This window comes from Polypterus senegalus, chromosome 12 (assembly GCF_016835505.1).
Source record: "Polypterus senegalus isolate Bchr_013 chromosome 12, ASM1683550v1, whole genome shotgun sequence".
Classification (NCBI taxonomy): Eukaryota; Metazoa; Chordata; class Cladistia; order Polypteriformes; family Polypteridae; genus Polypterus; species Polypterus senegalus.
The window spans coordinates 137414333-137435762 of NC_053165.1; the positions used below are offsets into that span (position 1 = coordinate 137414333).

The following is a 21430-nucleotide window of genomic DNA, read 5'->3' on the forward strand; positions in this document are numbered from 1 at the left end:
CATTGCAGGACTCCTTTTCAAAGAAAGTCTATAAATTACTATTTAAAATATAAATCCCAGGAAGGACCACAGAGCCATATAGAGAACAACAAGACTTATAGCATAATAAATTAATTTGAACAAGCTGCAGTAGCACCTGCTAAACCTATCCTTCGGGACAAAGTCAAATTTCTGGACAAATGAAATGCATCACAGATAAAATAGACCCATTCAAGAACTACTGGCATACTGTAAAGGCACTAGGGAGCATTAGCAGAATGAATTACTTTACTCAATCAGAGCTGAATTAATTTTCATAAAGCAGCAATGAAACATTATATGCGCAGCAGGGCACTGAGCATTTGAGGAAGTGAAAAACGTAATCGGAATCTGCAGCCTGAACTCTATTGCTTGTCCCAGGAGTGCAATTGCTTCTTTTGCTTCTTAGTTAAATGATATTTCCACTGATTTCTGTTCTCGGCTATAGTATGGTATGCGCAAAAAGGACCAACAGTTTAACTCCTGTCAGACACACATGTCTAGATTAAAGTAAACCAAATTTGAAACAGGCGATGCTTTCACTTCCAGCTCCTCAGCCTCTGCATGACACTGCAGGGCTGGACACCAATGGGCCTGATGAGTATTTGTGGCCTAGAAGCCAGGGTTAAAAACACAATGTCTCCAGTTTCTATTCCTGTGACTGACTGTCTAAGCATGTCAACCTACACTGCCCCTGTCGATTAATTTTTTATGAGATGCTTTAATCAAAATTAACATAAACTTCATGTGAATAAAGCTATTATTTATAAGCATTTCTACTGGTCAATACCAATGCTGGCAAATTCCAGTAGTTTAATCAAGTTTAAACAATGCGTTAGAGGCAAGGATTGAACTGGCAACTTTGTACATTAGACTTCAATGCATTAACCATTAGAACACACTGCTTAGTTTATTTTGCTAATTATTTTTTACATTTGTGCAAAAACTGAAAAATGTAAAAGCCAATAGATAATATTTTTTATATAGTTTAGCAGCATATGGAATGTTGCCTTTACCTGGTGTGATGGATGCACTGGCATCCCTTCCAGCATGGGCACCGCACTTCCTCACATGTAGAGGAGGCCTTGATAATGAAAGGCCATTTAGAGGGTGAAATCTCTTTTCCATGCCAGGACACGGAGGTGGAAGGATATTACAGCGGCTACATTGAAAGTGGCATCCTTAGGCCAAGTTTATACTTCACATGACGCGACGCGTACTCCAGCAGATGGTACTGCTACACAAGTGTTGCACTGTTTATACTTGCACACGTACTTTACATAAATCTAGAAGATTCTACCAAGTGGCAGTGCAAGGTATCATCACGATGAGAACAGGTTTGGCTTCTTTGTGCTGTGAATTGCCTGAAACATCCATTAAATTCCAAGGACACCTTGCCACAATATCTCTGAAAAGGATGTTTAATGATTGCATCCATCAGTCCCGGCATGTGCCCATTCTAGCAAGCATCGGGTGCAAGAAAGAAACAAAATCCCTGGATGGGGCATCGGCTCATCGCAAGGTGAACACAAGCATACACATACACTGGCGTCATTTTAGCATCACCAAATTCCCAAAACATCATGGCTTTGGAAGGAAACCGGAGCACACTCTGGAAACCCAGCAGGAAAACATAAAAACTCCAGGCAGGGAACACAAGGGATGGTGACTCCCTGCGAGGCAGACCTTGCCACCTCAACATGTGTAATTATTATCAGTATTCATTATTTAAATGAAGTAAACCACTTATTTGTAAAATGTAACATGCGTACTTTAATGCATTTCATCAAGTATAAATCTAAAGATTGTAAATGTGCAGGGAGCTGGAATATCATACATTTAATGTGTTCTGTGTGGCGATTGCTGCTGTCAGTACAGGAGGAAGCCCTAAAAGCTCGCAGCGATTAACAACTGGGTCGGTTTTAAGATGACGTTTAATCATAAAATAAACTACGAGATTAAAGTGGACATTTCGAAATAAAAGCCAAAATTTCCACTTTAATCACAGAATAGACCTTTTCACTGTGTCCATAATTTTTTTTGTCTGTGGCTCAAATACGCTGCCATACATTCTAAGTCTGTTGTGAAGGTGCAAAAAAAAAAAAAAAAAAATATGTGTGATTTTTAAAATGTATCGTGTCATTACATTGGGGAATATGTGACGCTTGAATATAAAAGCACCGTACATGAATTCATCTGTTGGCATTTTGCTTCACCACATCAAACCATTCATCAAACATCGAAGTGCGCACATCAATCCTGTAGGGTACTGTTGCTGGTACTGCAACTCATGCATGCATCGCGTTAACTTCTGAGGATGTGCTCACAGGACGCGTCAAATGAATGCTGGGAACACGTGGCAGCCATGATGCGTGCGTGTTCTTAGCGTGAAATACAAATGAGCCCTTACAACCACTGAGCAACACCCAGGGTGGACTTAAGAACAACTTAGGGCGACTGCCAGCTATGGGCAGGGTGCCTCCGATTACACTGGGTGGCAGCATCAAATCTGTGAAGCCCCAATATGGGCACCCACAGGGTAGAATGGGCCCTGTCTGATTCTGTGGGTGGGGGGCACCCGGGGAAGATCTTGATTACTGATGTCAGACCCTGGTGGTCCTGACTGACCTGAAAGTGCATTCTAGGGACAACAGTTGAAGCACTGGAAGTAAAAAAAAAAAAGAGAATCCTTCAGTCGACTCCAAGAGTGATGGGGTTGGGTGTGGAGGGCAGAGTGGAGGTGGAGAAAAAGAAAAGGAAGAAAAAAGAAGAGAAAGAGTTGTGCTGTATTGTGAACAAACAGGCCTGTATGAAGGTATTGTTTAAATTTGAAGCACTTTAAGTGAACTGGGACTGTTGTGGTGCTATTGTCTGGGAGTTTGGGGTGTTGGTATGCCCCCTAGTGGCCACAATGACAAAACGCTGAGAACAGGAAACATTTAATGAATTGTATTAGAGAGTGCACATTAAATTTCAGGCTTACTCACTTGCATTTATTTATTTATTGCCAAAATTCAGTTTAGTTAGGCCTGATTGATCACAATAACAGGTAGAAAGAATTGCACAAGGTTTGTCTTAAATAAAAACATTATGTCTCTGTCCACACTGAAATCTTGGAGCCTTTGGTGCCAAACCTAGCAAACCCCTTGGTATTGATGTTCTAATTTAATTAGTAAGCATCATGACTCTTGTTATCTGTCATATTGTCAATTAAAACTCTGAGATGAGAACTTGTGTTTCATTCTCTGAAAGACAAAAAAAAAGTCATTTTTTTGCAGATGTATGGCACCTGTAACAGCAGGTTAGGAAGGCTTAGGCCGGAGTTATACTTCATGCGACGCATGCTGCAGAGGACGCTCCTGCTACGCAAGCGTTGTAGTGTTCATACTTGCACGCGTACTTTACGTAAATCTGGAGGAATCCACCAGGTGGCAGTGTGAGATATTATCACGGTGAGAACATGTTCGGCTTCTCTGTGTTGTGAATTGCCTAGAACACCTATTAAATTCTGATGACATCTTACCGCAATATCTCTGAAAAGGTTGTTTACTGAATAAATCCATCAATCCAGGGATGCGTCCATTCCAGCAAGCATTGGGCACGAATGAGAAACAATCCCTGGACGAGGACTCAGCTCATCGCAAGGTGAATACAAGCACACGCATCCACTAGCGTCATTTTAGCGGCACCAAATCCCCAAATCTGCATATCTTTGGAAGGAAACCGGAGCTCAGTGTGGAATACAAGCAGGAAATACCAGCAACGTAACTCCCTGCGAGACAGCAGTGCTACCGCTCCACCACCGTGATACCCCCATGTGTGTAATAAACAGTATTCATTATTTAAACAAAATTATATGTAAAATGTAACATACACACTTTAATGCATTTCATCATGAAAGTGACATCAAGTATAAATTTAAAGATTCTAAATGTGCAGAGAGTTGGAATATCATACATTTAATGTGTTCTGTGTGGCGAACTATTGTTGCTTTCCGCTGCTGTCAGGTCCAAGAAGCTCGTATCGATTAAAAACTGGGTTGACGTTTTCGATGGTCTGCATTAATGATAAAGTAAACTATGAGGTTAAAGTGGGCATTTCGAGATTAAAGCCGAAATTTCCACTTTAATCACAAAATACACGTTTTCAACGTGTCCTTTATTTTTTTCTAAGTGGCTCAAATACAGCGCTATACATTATGTTGCTGCTGTTAAGTTGCAAAAATAAAAAAGACAACACAAAAGATGGTATGTGAGACTTTTAAAATGTATCGTGTCATTACGTTCGGGAACTGTCTACATGTGACAGAAAGCCTCTATGTCGATCCTACGGGATGGATGCTTCGATGTGGTGAAGCAAAATGCCGACATACAGATGCATTCGTGGTGCTTTTATATTCAAGCGTCGCATATTCCCGATCGTAATAACACGATACATTTTAAAAGTCTCACATGCCATCTTTTGTTCCGTCTATTTTTTTTTTTGCAACTTCACATCGGCAACATAATGTATAGCGCTGTATTTGAGCCACTGAGAAAAATAAAAGACACGGTGAAAACGTGTAATTTGTGATTAAAGTGGAAATTTCGGCTTTAATCTCGAAATGTCCACTTTAACCTCGTAGTTTACTTTATTATTTATTATTATTAAAGCAGACCATCGTAAATGTCATCCCAGTTTTTAATCGCTACGAGCTTCTTGGACCTGACAGCAGGTAAAGTAAAAAAAAATTTAAAAAATAGACGGCACAAAAAGATGGTATGTGAGACTTTTAAAATATATCGTGTCATTACGATCGGGAATATGAGACGCTTGAATATAAAAGAACCACGAATGCATCTGTGTGTCGGCATTTTGCTTCACCACTTTGAACCATTCATCAAACAGCAAAGCGCGCACATTGATCCCCGAAGGATCTCCATAGAGGCTTGCTGTCACATGTAGATAGTAAACAGAGACTCTGACGTCATGTTCTGACTTTTAGCACACTGCACCCCCCCGACTTTTTGCTGGTACTGCAACTCGCGCACGCGTCGCATTAATTTCTGAGGACCTGCTCAGAGGACACGTGAAATGAACGCTGGGAACGCGTGGCAGCCATGATGCGGGCGCGTACGCGTTCTGAGCGTGAAGTATAAATCGGCCCTAACTATGAAGAAAGCTGTCTAGACGTTTTGAACATCTAGCATTTATCATACTTTTGCAAAGAAAATATTAACTATCCATCCATCCATCCATCCATCCATCCATCCATTATCCGCTATATCCTAACTACAGGGTCACGGGGGTCTGCTGGAGCCAATCCCAGCCAACACAGGGCAGAAGGCAGGAAACAAACCCCGGGCAAGGCGCCAACCCACCACAGATATTAACTATTACCTGGGAAATATACCCTTGTAATGTAAGACATGCAGGTTAGGTGCATTGGTGATCCTAAATTGTCCCTAGTGTGTGCTTGGTGTATGAGTCTGTGTGCCCTGCGGTGGGTTGGCGCCTTGCCCGGGGCTTGTTTCCTGCCTTCTGCCCTATGTTGGCTGGGATTGGCTCCAGCAGACCCCTGTGACCCTGTAGTTAGGATATAGCGGGTTGGATAATGGATGGATGGATGGATGGATGAATGTACACATTAATTACAGGCCTTAACATGGCCATTGTTGTTACTCCAACACTTCTACTTTTCAGAACATGGTATTCAGTGGCACAAACCATTTTGGTATGCTGTGATGGGTGGCCTGGCTGACAGAGAAAGCTGGAAGAGAAAAGGGCACTTGGCAAGGGTAAAGGCATGCAGTGGTAGGGACAATGTATGGGAAAGATGCTCCACCAAAGGACACTACACCCTGTAGATAAAACTGGGTGAGCTGGAAGGGATAAAAGCAAAGGTAGGAAGGAAAAAAAGGTAAAACACTGGTGATGTGTGAGAAAATATTCAATGCTCCCATAGTGCGCTGCAGGGCAGGCAGCCTAGCATATGCCAAGCATGCCATACCCTTTCTAGAAGGAGAGTGTTTGATTATGGAACACTATGAGAAGGTCAGTAGACTTCCAAGCAGACAGAGGGCAGCACACATAGTCCAAGGCTAGAAGAGCAAAGACCAGCTTGTCTACCTAAGAGGTGATGCAGAGGATGGGCTATCCTGCTGGTGTGGCACTCTTAACCCTTTGAACCCTGCCCTACCCAGCGTTTTGGGTACTATAACCCAAGCCTCCCCAGCAATTTTCAACAAATTTGAAAAACAAAAAATTTAGATTTACGAAAGTAACATTTTATTACATGATGATTATGATGATAAGCCTCAATGTTATAACAGAACAAGCTGCACCATATTCAGTTGCAGTTTTCTTTATTTTCTATCATATATTCTAAGAACCTAATGCCAAAACTGCACTTTTGGATAATATGCTTTAAGACAGTTTTTAGTGCCCATTTCATTTTAGCCATTTTTGAACCCAGAATGCCAGAACCATGTCAAGTGAACAGAATAACAGGTGTCAGCGGTGACAATGTGATTAGAAAAGGTTTCTGTAATAACCAAATCACTTTAACACGTCACAAATTAAGGACAAGCTAAGGGAGCTGACCATTACGACACTGAAAGAATTGCTGATGAAAATGGGGCTCTGCAGTCATACGACACGAGAACAAAACAAGCAGTAACAGCCATTAGAAAGAAAGGTAATGTCTTGGCTGTATTTTTAATTCAGTGTAATGATACCTTGATAAAAAGATTACCAGTTTCTATCAAAAACATGAACATTTCTAGGTGTGTCCAATATTATGACTGCTACTGCATGTAATACATTAAATTATTTTATAAATCTTGGCCACCTAATTTGTATAATTTGTTGCTTTCAGAGTGCTCCCTCCTGTTACATTACCTTTGTACCCACAAGGGGGCATCACTGAACCCAAATCCACCAAAAAAGTAAAGCCAATTTACAGGTTCAACACCTTTTAATACAAATACCAGCCGCAATACACAAATATAAAATTCTCTCCCTCCACCTCACATAGAGTGTTGCCCTCTGCCTCCCGACTCTGACACAATCAAGTGAGGCAGCAGACCCCCTTTTGAACCCAACCCAGGAACTGCTTCTGGTCATCCGGAGCACTTCTGGTCATGTAGAAACCAGGGCAGTCTTCCTCTCTGGCAGTGCCCTCTGGTGGTACCCAAAGACTGCAACAGGGGTGTGTTTCCAGGCTACAACTCCAATGCCACCTTGTAGGCGTCCTAACTGGGTTCAGCCCTTCGGAACAATGACACATGTTGTGTGGGATAATGAACTGCTCCTGGTATGCCCATTTGCCCAGTCCATCCATTATGGCCTCCTGGCTGGGTAAGCAGTCATCCTCCATTCTGGCCTTTCCTCCATGGCACCTACACCTTGGAAATGCTTTCATCTCTTGTCTATGCCTGTGAATTGAGTGTCTGCACAATTTTCTCCATCCTTTTTAAGAAGTTCAAAATGTGCTACCTAAAATTTGTAAATATGGTAAGTTACTTCCAATGACTTCCAGTGTCACAAGTTATTTGTTAGTAAGATTAGTAAAAGAAAATGTGAGAATGAAACACACTGGCTAAGGCACATAGGGTACTACGGAGTCGTGACTGCTTGAATGAGGTTACTGAATTGTTTCGTTTAACACTGACATTTAATAAAAATGCAACTTTAATAATGCGATGGATCAAAGAGATTTTGTTATTTTCAGAAATGAGCTATATGAAGGTGAGGAGGAGGAGGTTAGGAGGACACACTGATACAGTGCATTGCCGCACCCACCACACGACCAACCAACTCAGGGTCCAGATTCGGACCTGAGTACAGCCATGCAACGGGTGATACCTCAGCACCACACTAGTTTAGATGGAATGGAACAGTGCGACGTTTTTTATGGTGGAGATACAAAATATTAAAAATCCAGGTAACTGAAGCAAAAATGGCTACAGCTCATTTGTTAAACGGATTAACCTGCTCTTTTGCCCCCATCATTAAAAGTAACATTCTTTTGAGTTAAAGAGAAATACCAATATATTTTTCAAACAGCTCAGCATGTCCGTATTACACGGTGCACCTCCAAGTCAACAACAACCTCAAAGTCCGTCAGCCAATGGTACGTAAAAAAGACTGAAATCACTTTCAGGATTGTATCCCTTGAATCCCACAAAATTTAAATTTTAATAAGGCTAAATTCTGTCCTTTTGTCATCTGTTTAGTAAGCTAGATTTGGGATTCCTGTTTCTGAGAGCTCTAAACTCATCCCACTGAAAAACCTGCAGACTGTGTCAGCCCCGACAGTCACCTTTTGTTAAATCAGCTTCTTCTTTCCACTTTCTTTTGAATGTCTGATCTCAACCCCATGCTGAGTTTTTGTCAGTTCTCTCTTTCCATCACAGTCAACATCATTTTTCTGGCATGACGTATTTGGTTATCCTCAGAACGCATACGGACTTACAAAGCATTCAGGCACCCCCAAGGGGAGAACACAAACTTAACTCTTGAAGGATATCCTTGTATTTCTACAGTGTTGAACTATAGACTAACAAATACAAAATATTTTTTCATGATTCTGATGATTGCCAGACAGAAATGTGTCGATTCCTTATTTCTAATGACAGAATGCCAGTCATTAAAATTGTTCATTTTTGATAATGTTGGACATTACATTATCTATAAACTTCTGTTCACTCCTGGAAAGGCAGGACTCCATCTAACAAGAACACGGCTGCTAAATAAGTGAGCCACTCAAATGGACAGCCATCCCGTTTTAGGTCTTTAAAGGTCATTGTATTTAATTTGAACATTTCAGTGGCATGTAGTATTTTCATGGGCATGTTTGGTTTTAAATTATGCTAATGTTGTAGATTTACTTTCAAAAAACTATGCTGGTGTTATAATATTTTCTACAAATGGACATATTAATGGAGCAGACCTCAAGCTGTGTTTTCTTGCATTTTTTATGACACACACATTTTGGAATACTTCACTTCATATTTTTTAATACCACATTGAAAGATGACATGTCTTTTGATGCCTTTAGGAGACACACTTAGTCCCTTTGGATGAACTTTGATTTCATTACACATTAAAGGCTTTTGCTTCCTGAACACTTTTGGGATATCTTATAGATTTTGGCAAGCTGATCACAAAAAAGCAGCTTGATGTTTTCTATCATTTGTGCAGATGGGAGACACTGAGCTACAGGAAGCAACATCTGAATAGGATTTTGGGATTTATTTTGACACATTTTTATTCTCTAAGCAATGCATAGTATGGATTCAAAAGGCAAATAAAATGTTAGGTTATATCATAAAACTGTTGGATATAATTCAAAGGACATTATGCTCAGACTACATAACACACTAGTAAGACCACATCTGGAGTATTGTATGCAATTCTGGTCACAACGTTACAAGGAAGGTATAGCAAACCTTGACGCTGTGCAGAGAGGTGAGCAACTAAGTGCATCCCAGGACTTGAGGCCTTGTACTACTGTGAGAGACTCAGAGAATTAAATCTGTTTAGATTCAAAGAGAAGAAGATGTGTGAGGACCTAATCCAGGTTTTCAAAATTTTCCTAGGAATTTATAAAGTCGATCTAGCAGAAATCATTCAACTTAAGAGTGAATCGTGTACTCAATCAATACAAATTAAGGTGAAGTGCATTTAAGACTGAAGCCAGGAGGCACTTTTTTACACAGATAGTTGTGAAGAATCTGGAGCAAACTAGCGAGACATGGAAATGAAGCAGAAACTGTGACAGCCTTTATGAAGAAACTGGATGAGATATCCAGTTAGCCATTAGCTAAACACACAGGCTTGATGGTCTCCTCTAGTTTGTGAAATTTCTTATGTTCTTATAACTCAAATGGCCACAGTAAATTGGCCTGATATAAGTGAGTGTAGATATGTGCAAGAAAGAGGACTGCACTCTGTTCACAGTTAATTTCTACCTTGTGGCACAGTGGTGTCATGATAGGTTGCACCTCTTAGCAGCCTCTACATTAAAGTTTTAGATTTGGAAATGGATGGATAAACAGTGAAAAAGAATGTCAACCAGAAGTGAGTCCTGCACCCAATACTAACAGGATAGGCCCCAACTCTATCACCAAAAAAGAAAACAAGCTCAGAAATTGGGTGAATGTGTTAAGCTGGGTCTGATGCCAACAAGATGGCATTTGAAAGGGGTGTGGCTTATTGAGCACATGCTGATATTTAGATATGCAAACTGAAAGAGGAGAAAGACGAGCAGTATTAAAATCAAAAACTGGTAACAGTGATAACACCTTCCAGTCATCTGCTGCCCCACTTAGATGTATGCATACTACTCGAGGCGGCAAAGCAGTTCTTATTCCACATCAAATGCACCCACCCATAAAGATGCCACACATCACATGTAAATGAAATAAAGATGACATTATGAAAAAGAGTAGAACTCAGGAATTGAAAGGTTATGCATTACTCAGTACTGGAAAAGAAAATTAATGGTTAATTAGTTAGAAAAAAATACTTCATTATTACCGCTACTACTACTAAATATTTGGGTGATGAATTATTCAAGGTGACTTATAAGATCAGGTATTGTTCAACTGTTCAGATATTTTTGTCACAATTAGAACATAGACCAGTTTAGTGATTTGCTCAGGGTCCCACAGTTAGACACAAGAGAAAACTGAATTTAGCTCACATGCTTTAGCCACTACGCCATAGTGTCTTTAGTGAGATATTTAACCTAGATAGTCTGAACTGAGGCACATAGCATGAATAGTTTATTTTTAATCCACAGAGTCATAAATGACAAACACACCACCATCAACCCCCATTCTATTCCACAACATACTACCCAGTCACGAGGTGCAGAGACATTTACAACATCAAAGGGACAAATTCAAATCCGAGGGGTGTCAGTCTTTTGTAAGTGTAGTGTGTGTGTGTGTGTGTGTCTTATTCTCACTGTACGTCCCTGTGTCCTTGAAAGAAGAAAGCCAATAAAATGCTATGTTTGCCAGTTTTTAGTCTGGAATAAGGTACTGCAGATCCTTAAAATACTCTTGCTCAAGATTACGATGGCCCTTTCTGAGGGAAGCTTGATAGATAATGCTTCCTTTGTCTTCTGTATTGTATATTAATGCTAGGCAAGCATGTAATATGCATAAAGTGTGTCAATTCTACAGCCATGTACTGTAGAGGATCAGCCAATTCCAAAGAATTACAGAGGGCAGGGAAAGTGAACCTGAAATAGTTGAATTGTTATTTTGGAGAAATTATTAAATCTTGCAGAATTTATTGTTGTGGTGTGATTACTACAGACTGACTGACTGATTGCTGTATGCTGTGCTAATTGCAAGCAGAAGCCACATTGATGTATTAAATACTATTTCCATGTTGACAGTAACGCAAGATAACAATAATGCATTTTATTTATATAGCACCTATTCAGAAAGAACAACAGGGCATGCACAACATCTCTCTCTATATAAAATCCAACATCTCTCTGTCCGTCTTTCATGAGAGAACTACTTAACGGATTTAGATTGGGTTTTTTTCTATAATTTGCATGAACATTCTAGTTGATTTTGCGACATCTCTCATCGCACTAAGTATCATAGCTCGCTTGCGGTACCAATTTATTATTATAATCTGAGAGACCGGCTGTGGGCCAAGGGGAGGGGGGTGGGGCCCTCCTCACTCACGCGTCAGCCTCGGGGAGTGTACCTTACCTCTGCTCAGCTAGCGAACGACACAACTACTTAACGGATGTAGATCAGGTTTTTTACTATAATTTGTTTGAACATTCCGTTGATTTTGCCACTTTTTCATCGCGCTAAGTATCATAGTTCGTTTGCGGTACCAATTTATTAGAGCAAATCCGAGAGAGACTCATCAGGCTGCGGGGAGGGGGGTGGTGCCCTCTGCTTAGCTAGCGAACAAGAGAACTACTTAACGGATTTTGGTCAGGTTTTTTTCTATAATCTGCTTGAACATTCTGTTTGATTTTGTGACTTCTCTCAATACACTAAGAATCATAGTTTGCTTGCAGGAGCAATTTATTCTCGCTAATCTGAGATGGAAGTTGTGGGCCGTAGGAAGGGGAAAGAGTAACGTCAGGAGTAGGGAGTCGGGCAGGGCCCTCCTAACTCACGCACCAGCCTCCGTTTGAGTCGGTTTTGAGTTTTGGAGTGTACCTTGCCTCCACTTAGCTAGCAATACCTGTTTGTTTATTGATTTTCAAAGTTTATCCGGTTTCACTACTACAAGGGCGTAGCCGTGGGGGATGGCTAGTTGGATATAAATAATATCTGCATAAAAACTAAAGAAAAATACAGAATATAGAAAACATTGAAATAACAATAAGTGACAATAAATGAGAGTAAAAATACAAATACTACAAGAAAAAACTTAACAAATAATAATTTGTGGTACAAACACAAATCTCATATTATCGTGAAATTCGTGGGATTTACCAAAAAAGTCTATTGGGTCCATCTACTCTTGCCCTTAGAGATGAACACACACACACACACACACACACACACACACACACATTGAGATCCTATCCAGACAAAGTCTCAAGTGGTGTCAATTCCCAGTCACTCTGCAATATTCGCCATGAGTTTCCCAATACAGGGATTCACTACCACCAGCTCTAACAAACAAACGGGACTCATCATGATGCAAAAAAAGAACACAACTGTTTTGTTTATATGTTGCTTACTAAACAAACTCTGTCCTGCTTTTACATCGGGTGTTCTAATTATTGACTTCAATAGCCTTGATAAACCCTGTGAACAGGGCAGTAGCCATCTTACACTTGGTACCCTTTCATTATTTCAATCACTCTAGATAAAAGAAAGTATAGATAAGTGTAAAGTGATATGTATTCATGTATAACAATACCAAATAGTAGAAAATTTGATATAAAATAAAACAGATAACAAAGTCTGGATCTAAAGAGTCTTAGTAAATTTTGCTGAAAATCAGAAGTATCAAGGGATTAATGCCCTGGGCAACTTTTGGTTTAGCGATCTGTGTCGTACATAGTTACATTTAGTGATGCCCAAATCAGATGGTCTCGCATCTCTTGATCTCTGATGTCACCCTTTTGTCATTTTATTGTGTCTTCTCTGGTCCATCAGATGAGCTATATTTATGTTAAAATGTACACACCGGGTTTCAGGACATGTGACATTGTACACATTTGATTGGCTATCTTGTCCTGATGATGGATAACTCTGATCAAAGTGTTTGATCTATTAAGTACCTCTGCACTTCTTCCTTTTCCGAGCTGCAAACTAATTTGGTAATTCCTAGTCCTAACTGCATTCATCTGTTTGCAGGTTATAAATGAATTAAAACAGGTTCTGTGCCTCTGTGTTTACTTCCCATTCCCAGGTCATAAAGTGATTGAAAAAGAAACTGACCGGAAAAAATGCATACGTTACTAGTACAATACAAAAGTATGCTTGCAATGCCTGTTCCTCTTGGTTTGTTTCAGTAAAATAATTAAAATTTCCGATAACTATGCAGTTAAAAGATTTTTCCATATCATAATTGAAAGAAGGGTCAGAAACTCAGGGTAAGTTAAATGCCCTCCTGAACAAATGAGTTTTAAGAATTTTAAGTTATTTCTCTAAAAGAATGATTTGGTCTGGGTGCTATAGAGCTGAAGACCCTGTCACTCAGAGAGTTCAGGTTAGTTTTGGGCAGAGCCAAAGTGGACGTAAGTGAGCAGACAGGAGCTGATGTAGTACAGTGACAGATGGCTGATGTAGTCCAGTGCAAGGACTATCAAAACTTTAGAGGTTGTTAGTAGAATTTATACTAAATCCTGTAAGACTCAGGGAGCCAGTGAAAGTGAAGCAGGATTGCTGTGATGCGCTCACTGTTGAGGGTCTGTGTAAAGTTTCTGGCAGAGTTTTGAACCAACTGGAGCTGTAAGAAAAGATTAGAAGGGGTGTCTGCTAGTAGGGGGTTACAATAGTCAATGTGAAGATACAAGGTGAATGGTTCACGCCAAGCAATAGTAAGCTAGCATGTACAATGCACGGTATGTAGTGTTGGATTGATTTGGAGGTACCAGGCATATTTACTTAAAGATCCAGTAAAACTCTTGTGTAAAGGAATAGATTATATTCTCCAAAATTGTGAATGTGTTTAATGCTGGAGACAAGTAGTTGGTGAGCTAAAGAGGTCAATCCCACCCCTATTTGGTTCTAAACTGGTTCTGCTCATGACAGGTTCTAGCTCTCCATGACCATGAGATGGAAAGCACAAGTCCAGAAAAATAATGAATGGGTTTATCCTCAGAAATAAGTAGCTTTCTAACATAAATCATTCAGATTATACTACTTTCATTACCAATGCTACTACTTTTATTTTGCATATGAGGTTTTTACATCTGCTTTTCAGAGAGACTTTTTAAAAACAGATTATTTATCATTCTCTCTTCATGTCTCAGTATATTTAAGAAGTGCAATAAGACATCACAATTAAGAGCAAAAGAGTATTTTCACACTTGAGTTATTTTTATATGCAATGCCAAAGAAAAGAACACCTACCACGCAGAAACCTCGGCACAGAATACCATATACAGTGACTGACAGCTTTGAACATTTGCTTATAAAATACTGTACTGGCATTTATTTAAAACAAATAGGAAAGTCCAGCACATTATATATTATTAGTTATCAATCAAATATGTTCCTTCAACCCTATCTATTAATGCACGTTAACATCAAAAACCGCCATTGCATCATTTTGGAGTCATCAGTCAACCTAAAATGTACATCTTTTTTCACGTGCACACGCACAGGGCTCTGGCACTTGTAATTACCTGCCACTCCACAGGTTGGTGCTGTGCTCTAATGCCTTTTCTCTTAATTTCCTCTGCATATCGGATGGATTGACAGCTGTGCCCTCTCTGGTGTCACTTCCAGTGTCCATCCACCTAGACCCGCCTCTTCTTGTTAGAAGGACTTATGATGAGAAGTTTAGCCATTTTGAAAACAGTTCACTTTTGAACTTGCATCTGAAAAGACATCATCCAAATTATTGCTTGTTTTCTTCTGTGTTGCTGCATTTCATTTATATAGGGTCACCAAGAGATACCCTTACTAACCCAACCAGTGTGTTTCTTTGTGCCAGTCCCAAGCCCGGATAAATGGGGAGAGGTTACGTCAGGAAGGGCATCTGGTGTAAAATTTTGCCAAATTAATATGCGGACAACAATACAAATTTCCATACTGGATTGGTCGAACCCCGTGTTAACAACGACCACGACCAGTACTGTTAGCCAACAGGGTGCTGGCGGAAATTGGGCTACTGTTGGCCGAAGAAAAAGAAGAAGAAGAAGAGGGGGGAGACGTGTCCAGAGGCAGGAGGAGAGGAGGAAAGTAAAGAGAGTGGAACTGAGGGTAGGAACTTTGAATGCTGGCAGTATGACTGGTAAGGGGAGAGAGTTAGCAGATATAATGGAGAGAAGGAAGGTTGATATATTGTGCATGCAAAAGACTAAATGGAAGGGGAGTAAGGCCAGGTGGATCGGAGGTGGATTCGGATTGTTCTATCATGGTATGGATGGGAGGTGAAATGGGGTAGGGGTTATTCTGAAGGAAAAGTATTTCAAGAATGTTTTGGAGGTTAAAAGAGTGTCAGGCAGAGTAATGATTATGAAGCTGGAAATTGGAGGTATGATTATGAATGTTGTTAGTGCATGTTGGTTGTACAATGGGTGAGAAAGAAGATTTTTGGAGTGAGTTGGATGAAGTGATGAACAGTGTACCCAAGGGACAGAAAGTGGTGATTGGAGCAGATTTCAATGGGCATGTTGGTGAAGGCAACAGTGGAGACGAGGAGGTGATGGGTAGGTATGGTGTCAAGAAGAGGAATGAAGAAGGTCAGAGGAAAGTGGATTTTGCCAAAAGGATGGACATGGCTGTGGTGAATATATATTTTAAGAAGAGGGAAGAACATAGGGTTACATACAAGAGTGGAGGAAGATACACACAGGTAGATTACATCCTATGCAGAAGAGCTGATCTGAAGGAGGTTGAAGACTACAAAGTGATGGCAGGGGAAAGTGTATAGGATGGTGGTCTGTAGGATTATATTGGAGATCAAGAAGAGGAAGAGATTGAGGGCAGAGTCAAGGATTAAATGGTGTAAGTTGAAAAAGGAAGACAGCAAAGTTGAGTTTAGGGAGGAGGTGAGACAGGCACTGGGTGGGAGTGAAGAGTTATCAGACAGCTGGGAAACTACAGCAGATGTAGTAAGGGTGACAGCAAGAAGGGTGCTTGGCGTGACATCTGGAAAGAGGAAGGAGGAAAAGGAAACCTGGTGGTGGAATGAGGAAATACAGGAGAGTATACAGAGGAAGAGGATGGCAAAGAAGAAGTGGGATAGTCAGAGAGATGCAGAAAGTAGACAAGAGTACAAGGAGATAAGGCGCAAGGTGAAGAGAGAGGTGGCGAAGGCTAAAGAAAAGGCGTATGATGAGTTGTATGAGAGGTTGGACACTAAGGAGGGAGAAAAGGACCTGTACCGATTGGCTAGACAGAGGGACTGAACTGGGAAAGATGTGCAGCAGGTTAGGGTGATCAAGGATAAAGATGGAAACGTACTCACAAGCGAGGAGAGTGCATTGAGTAGATGGAAAAAGTACTTTGAGAGGCTAATGAATGAAAAGAACGAGAGAGAAAAGAGGTTGGATAATGTGGAGATAGTGAATCAGGAAGTGCAACGGATTCGCAAGGAGGAATTAAGGACAGCTATGAAGAGGATGAAAAATGGAAAGGCTGTTGGTCCAGATGACATACCTATGGAAGCATGGAGGTGTTTAGGAGAGATGGCAGTGGCGTTTTTAACCAGATTATTTAATGGAATCTTGGAAAGTGAGAGGATGCCTGAGGAGTGGAAGAAGAAGTGTACTGGTGCCGATATTTAAGAATAAGGGGGATGTGCAGGACTGCAGTAACTACAGGGGAATAAAATTGATGAGCCACAGCATGAAGTTATGGGAAAGAGTAGTGGAAGCTCGGTTAAGAAGTGAGATGATGATTAGTGAGCAGCAGTATGGTTTCATGCCAAGAAAGAGCACCACAGATGCAATGTTTGCTCTGAGGATGTTGATGGAGAAGTTTAGAGAAGGCCAGAAGGAGTTGCATTGTGTCTTTGTGGACCTGGAGAAAGCATATGACAGGGTGCCTTGAGAGGAACTGTGGTATTGTATGAGGAAGTCGGGAGTGGCAGAGAAGTATGTAAGAATTGTACAGGATATGTACGAGGGAAGTGTGACAGTGGTGAGGTCTGCAGTAGTAGCGACGGATGCATTCAGCGTGGATGTGGGATTACATCAGGAATCAGCTCCGAGTCCTTTCTTATTTGCAATGGAGATGGACAGGTTAACAGACGAGATTAGACAGGTGTCCCCGTGGACTATGATGTTTGCTCTGTTATGTTATATGGGTTGGAGACGGTGGCACTGACCAGAAAGTAGGAGACAGACCTGGAAGTAGCAGAGTTAAAGATACTAAGATTTGCATTGGGCATGACGAGGATGAACAGGATTAGAAATGAGTACATTAGAGGGTCATCTCAAGTTGGACGATTGGGAGACAAAGTCAGAGAGGCGAGACTGCGTTGGTTTGGAGAGGAGAGATGCTTGGCATATTGGGAGAAGGATGCTAAGGATAGAGCTGCCAGGGAAGAGGAAAAGAGGAAGGCCTAAGCAAAGGTTTATGGATGTGGTGAGAGAGGACATGCAGGTGATGGGTGTGACAGAGCAAAACACAGAGGACAGAAAGATATGGAAGATGGAAGATATGGAAGAAGATGATCCGCTGTGGCAACCTCTAATGGGAGCAGCCAAAAGAAGAAGAGATACCCCGACTCTTTATTGTGGGAGGAAATCTGAGTACCATGAGAAACACCCTCTTGTTACACAGTAAGAAGGAGCACAGCCCACTCAGACAGTAACTGGAATGGGAATAAAACTGGCCAGTGGAGCAACAGTACTTGGTTACAGTCACTCCGGGGTCATTGCACCAAATCTCATTTGATCTTGTAAGCTAAACACACTCAGGCTTAGCCACCAGTACTTTGATGGGAGATCACCTGGGTACCCCGAGTGCTGTAAGCTTAATTGGGACATCTTAGCTATTAGCTAAACAAATGGGCTTGATGGACTAAATGGTCCTCTTGTTTGTCAAATTTCTTAGATTATTATGTTCTATGAGGAAGCATTGATAAATATGTCTCTCTCTGCCGCCTTTTACACAATTACATAACAAAGCTTTCTGTATAAGGGTGAGACAATCTGCTGAATCGGTTTCTGTGGAAATGAGATTTAATTATAATGCAGTTACAATTATGATGACGTGCTAATGCTTCTAAAATTAACATGAATGGAATAAACATAACATTCTGGCAAATGATGCATGTCCTTTTGTTTTAATAGACTTAGCCCCCAATTGTTGACATGAGGAAGTACTCAAGTCTTAGGCTGTCATATAAATGTGTTGAATTTGATCTATTCATGGTAATAATGTGAGTATTATGTCCAAAAATCATCCTACAAACTAAAAATGTATGTTGTTTTTTTAATTTCCCTTTCTTCTTGTCAGAGGTCCCTATGTCAGGATAAGTGAGAAATAAAGACATTCATGCATCTCAGTTCATGTTCTGTGTAATAATTTAAAGTCTACAATAAAAGGTTTATCTCTAATCATTTTAGCCAATCTTGGGAACATTAAAAAATAAATGTATTGTTTGTATAACTTGTTATATCATCGACGATGAAATTAGTTATATAAAAATTAGTGACAGACCAATAAATTAAAGGACAAAAAATGCTAACATCACTGGTATAGCATGAACTATGTGCAGTCCATGTATCTACTTGTTTAGCTTAAACCTGTTGGGGTTGTGTGATAATTGTCCTCAATGGAATTACACTCAATCACAAAGCTCCTAAAACACAAAGAATTAGTTCAAGTTAACACTCAATTTTTAAAGTACTTTAATGTGTACGAATTTATATTGGCCAAGGCAAACAGGAACTCCGATTTGCACCCTTTGTGGAAGACCAGGAAGCCTTGAACATATCATGTCAACCTGCTAGCTGAGCCTTGCTAATGGAAAGGTCAGGTTGAGGTACAACAAGATCTTGGTTGAAGTGACTGTGGATCTGGAAGAGGATCTGGAACCACACAACCCTGCTCCAACAAATTTGTCAAACCAGGAGAAAACTCTTGTGGAACATCAATCGGCACAGGAGCTCTGGCATCAGCTACTGACTGGGAGATGAGGGTGGACCTCAAAAAACATTGAATTCCAAGGGTTTTGTTGCACTGGAAATCTCCAAGTGATGCTCCCTGAGCTTTCTGTTTTGTGGGAGGTGAAGTTGGAGGAAGCCCATGAAAAAAAGCATGGGAAGTGCTAAGCACTCATCCTCAGATGCTAATAGAGGGGCTAGTGGGCAAGGACTCTCCCAGTGGAAGTAGGCTACAGAATATTTCCAGGCCTGTCATTATAGAGGTTCAGCCTGAAAGAAGATTACAGCTAACATCACCAAACAAGCAAAGAAATTGGCTATGGCTAAAGCACAATAAAGACAGAAAACAACACACTCAGCCAAGGGCAGAATTAAGTGGATGTGAGGCCTGAGGGGCTAAGGAGGCTGTTCCCAGGTCACTGGGATTTGCTGTAAAGCACCCTGGAGGTGTTGTGGGCCTAAATCGCCATAACATCTGAGAAGGGGAGTGCCCACCTAACAACCCTAAGAAAGTTCAGAGGGCCCACAATACAAAGCTCTGTCAAGAAGTAGGCTTGTGTTGGTACGATTGTGTGCCATCCACCTCATGTAAGGTGAAAGGAATCTCTCTGCTAATGAAATGGTAGTGATGAACCCATCGTATTACAGATAACTCTTATTTCCATATCCCCCACAGATCAGTGACATTACAATACCAACAACAGGCAACAAATGCAAAACCATAGATTAAATGAAACGTCCGATGATATACACCAAAAACACCCATGCAGATGTCAATATAAGTGGTCAACAATCAACAACACACCATATTAAGCATATCAAAAACCTATCAGTAAAACAATATTGGGTGTTTCTTCAACATGCTTTGCCAAATGTCCCACTGTGAACAAATAAACTTCTATTCATCTACAGTATCTACACCTATAACAAGTTACTATTTAACATAAGAGGGGCCATTTTGAAAATTTTGCAACTATAGTTTGATATCTGAGGATAAACTGGCACCATGTCCAGGGGATTGTCTTGCGCCCAATGCTTACAGAGTTAGGCTCCGCCTTCCCCCACCCCCAATTCAATGGGTTAAAAAGATAATGACATTGGAGAATAATAAGTAAATGACTTCTTCACTTTAGTGAGTGTAAAGCAACACTTCAACATCACATCATGTGTCAAATTTCAGAAAAAAAAAATGTTCTTGATCAGTAGAGAAACGTCTTTCCAGAAAACCTCTTATCTTACAGGAATTTTAGGAACGAAGTTGTTAAAGGTTAGTTTAGATATGTTAACAATTGATACATTTTCTCTTCATGTAATATATAAATTCTATTATGTCAGCCAAACTTCTGATTATTTTGGAAAGTACTTTTATATATTACTGCTCCATGGCACTCAACATTACATCTACAACGACACGGTGGCACAGTGGGTAGCGCTGCTTCCTCACAGTTAGGAGACCCAGGTTCGCTTCCCGGGTCCCCCCTGCATGGAGTTTGCTTGTTCTCCCCATGTCTGTGTGGGTTTCCTCCAGGTACTCTGGTTTACTCCCACAGTCCAAAGACATGCAGGTTAGGTGCATTGGCGATTCTAAATTGTCCGTAGTGTGTGCTTGGTGTGTGTGTGTGTGTGTGTGTGTGTGCGCCCTGCGGTGGGTTGGTGCCCTGCCCGAGGTCTGTTTCCTGCCTTGAACCCTGTGTTGGCTGGGATTGGCTCTAGCAGACCCCAATGACCCTGTAGTCAGGATATAGCGGGTTGGATAATGGATGGATGGATATTATATCTATCTATTATCTATATATATATATATATATATATATATATATATATATATAGTAAAGTAAAAATAATCTTTATGTTATATATAGTGTCAACCACTCACGAATAGAGGGCATCTTTGAGGGTCTGAATTGAAATGTAACTCACCTCCAGACCACAGTTTGGTGCCATCATTAACTCTTTCTTCCTTTCTGCTTTAAGAGAGAATGATGGGGTATAGCGTCACTTCCTCGGATGTCACAAAGCTCCCTCCTCTCCTATCTCAGTTTGATTATACGAACATCAACACCTGGAAGTTGCTGTTCAATTAGAAATTGACAACTGCAAGAAGATGACAACTATCTCCAGTAGCCATCTTTTGAGAAGATG

At 40.7% G+C, this 21430-nt stretch overlaps 1 protein-coding gene across 2 annotated transcripts in view; it reads right to left on the bottom strand.

The window, feature by feature from the left end:
* Positions 1–21430, bottom strand: part of otud7a (OTU deubiquitinase 7A) — a 539312-nt gene that overhangs the window by 387098 nt on the left and 130784 nt on the right. The window contains exon 2 of one of the 2 annotated variants that reach the window (XM_039773580.1): positions 14852–15046. The exons of the other annotated variant lie outside the window; for it this stretch is intronic. The gene's annotated coding sequence lies outside the window, so the exon portion shown is untranslated. The remainder of the gene's footprint in view (positions 1–14851; positions 15047–21430) is intronic. 2 annotated transcript variants of the gene reach the window in all.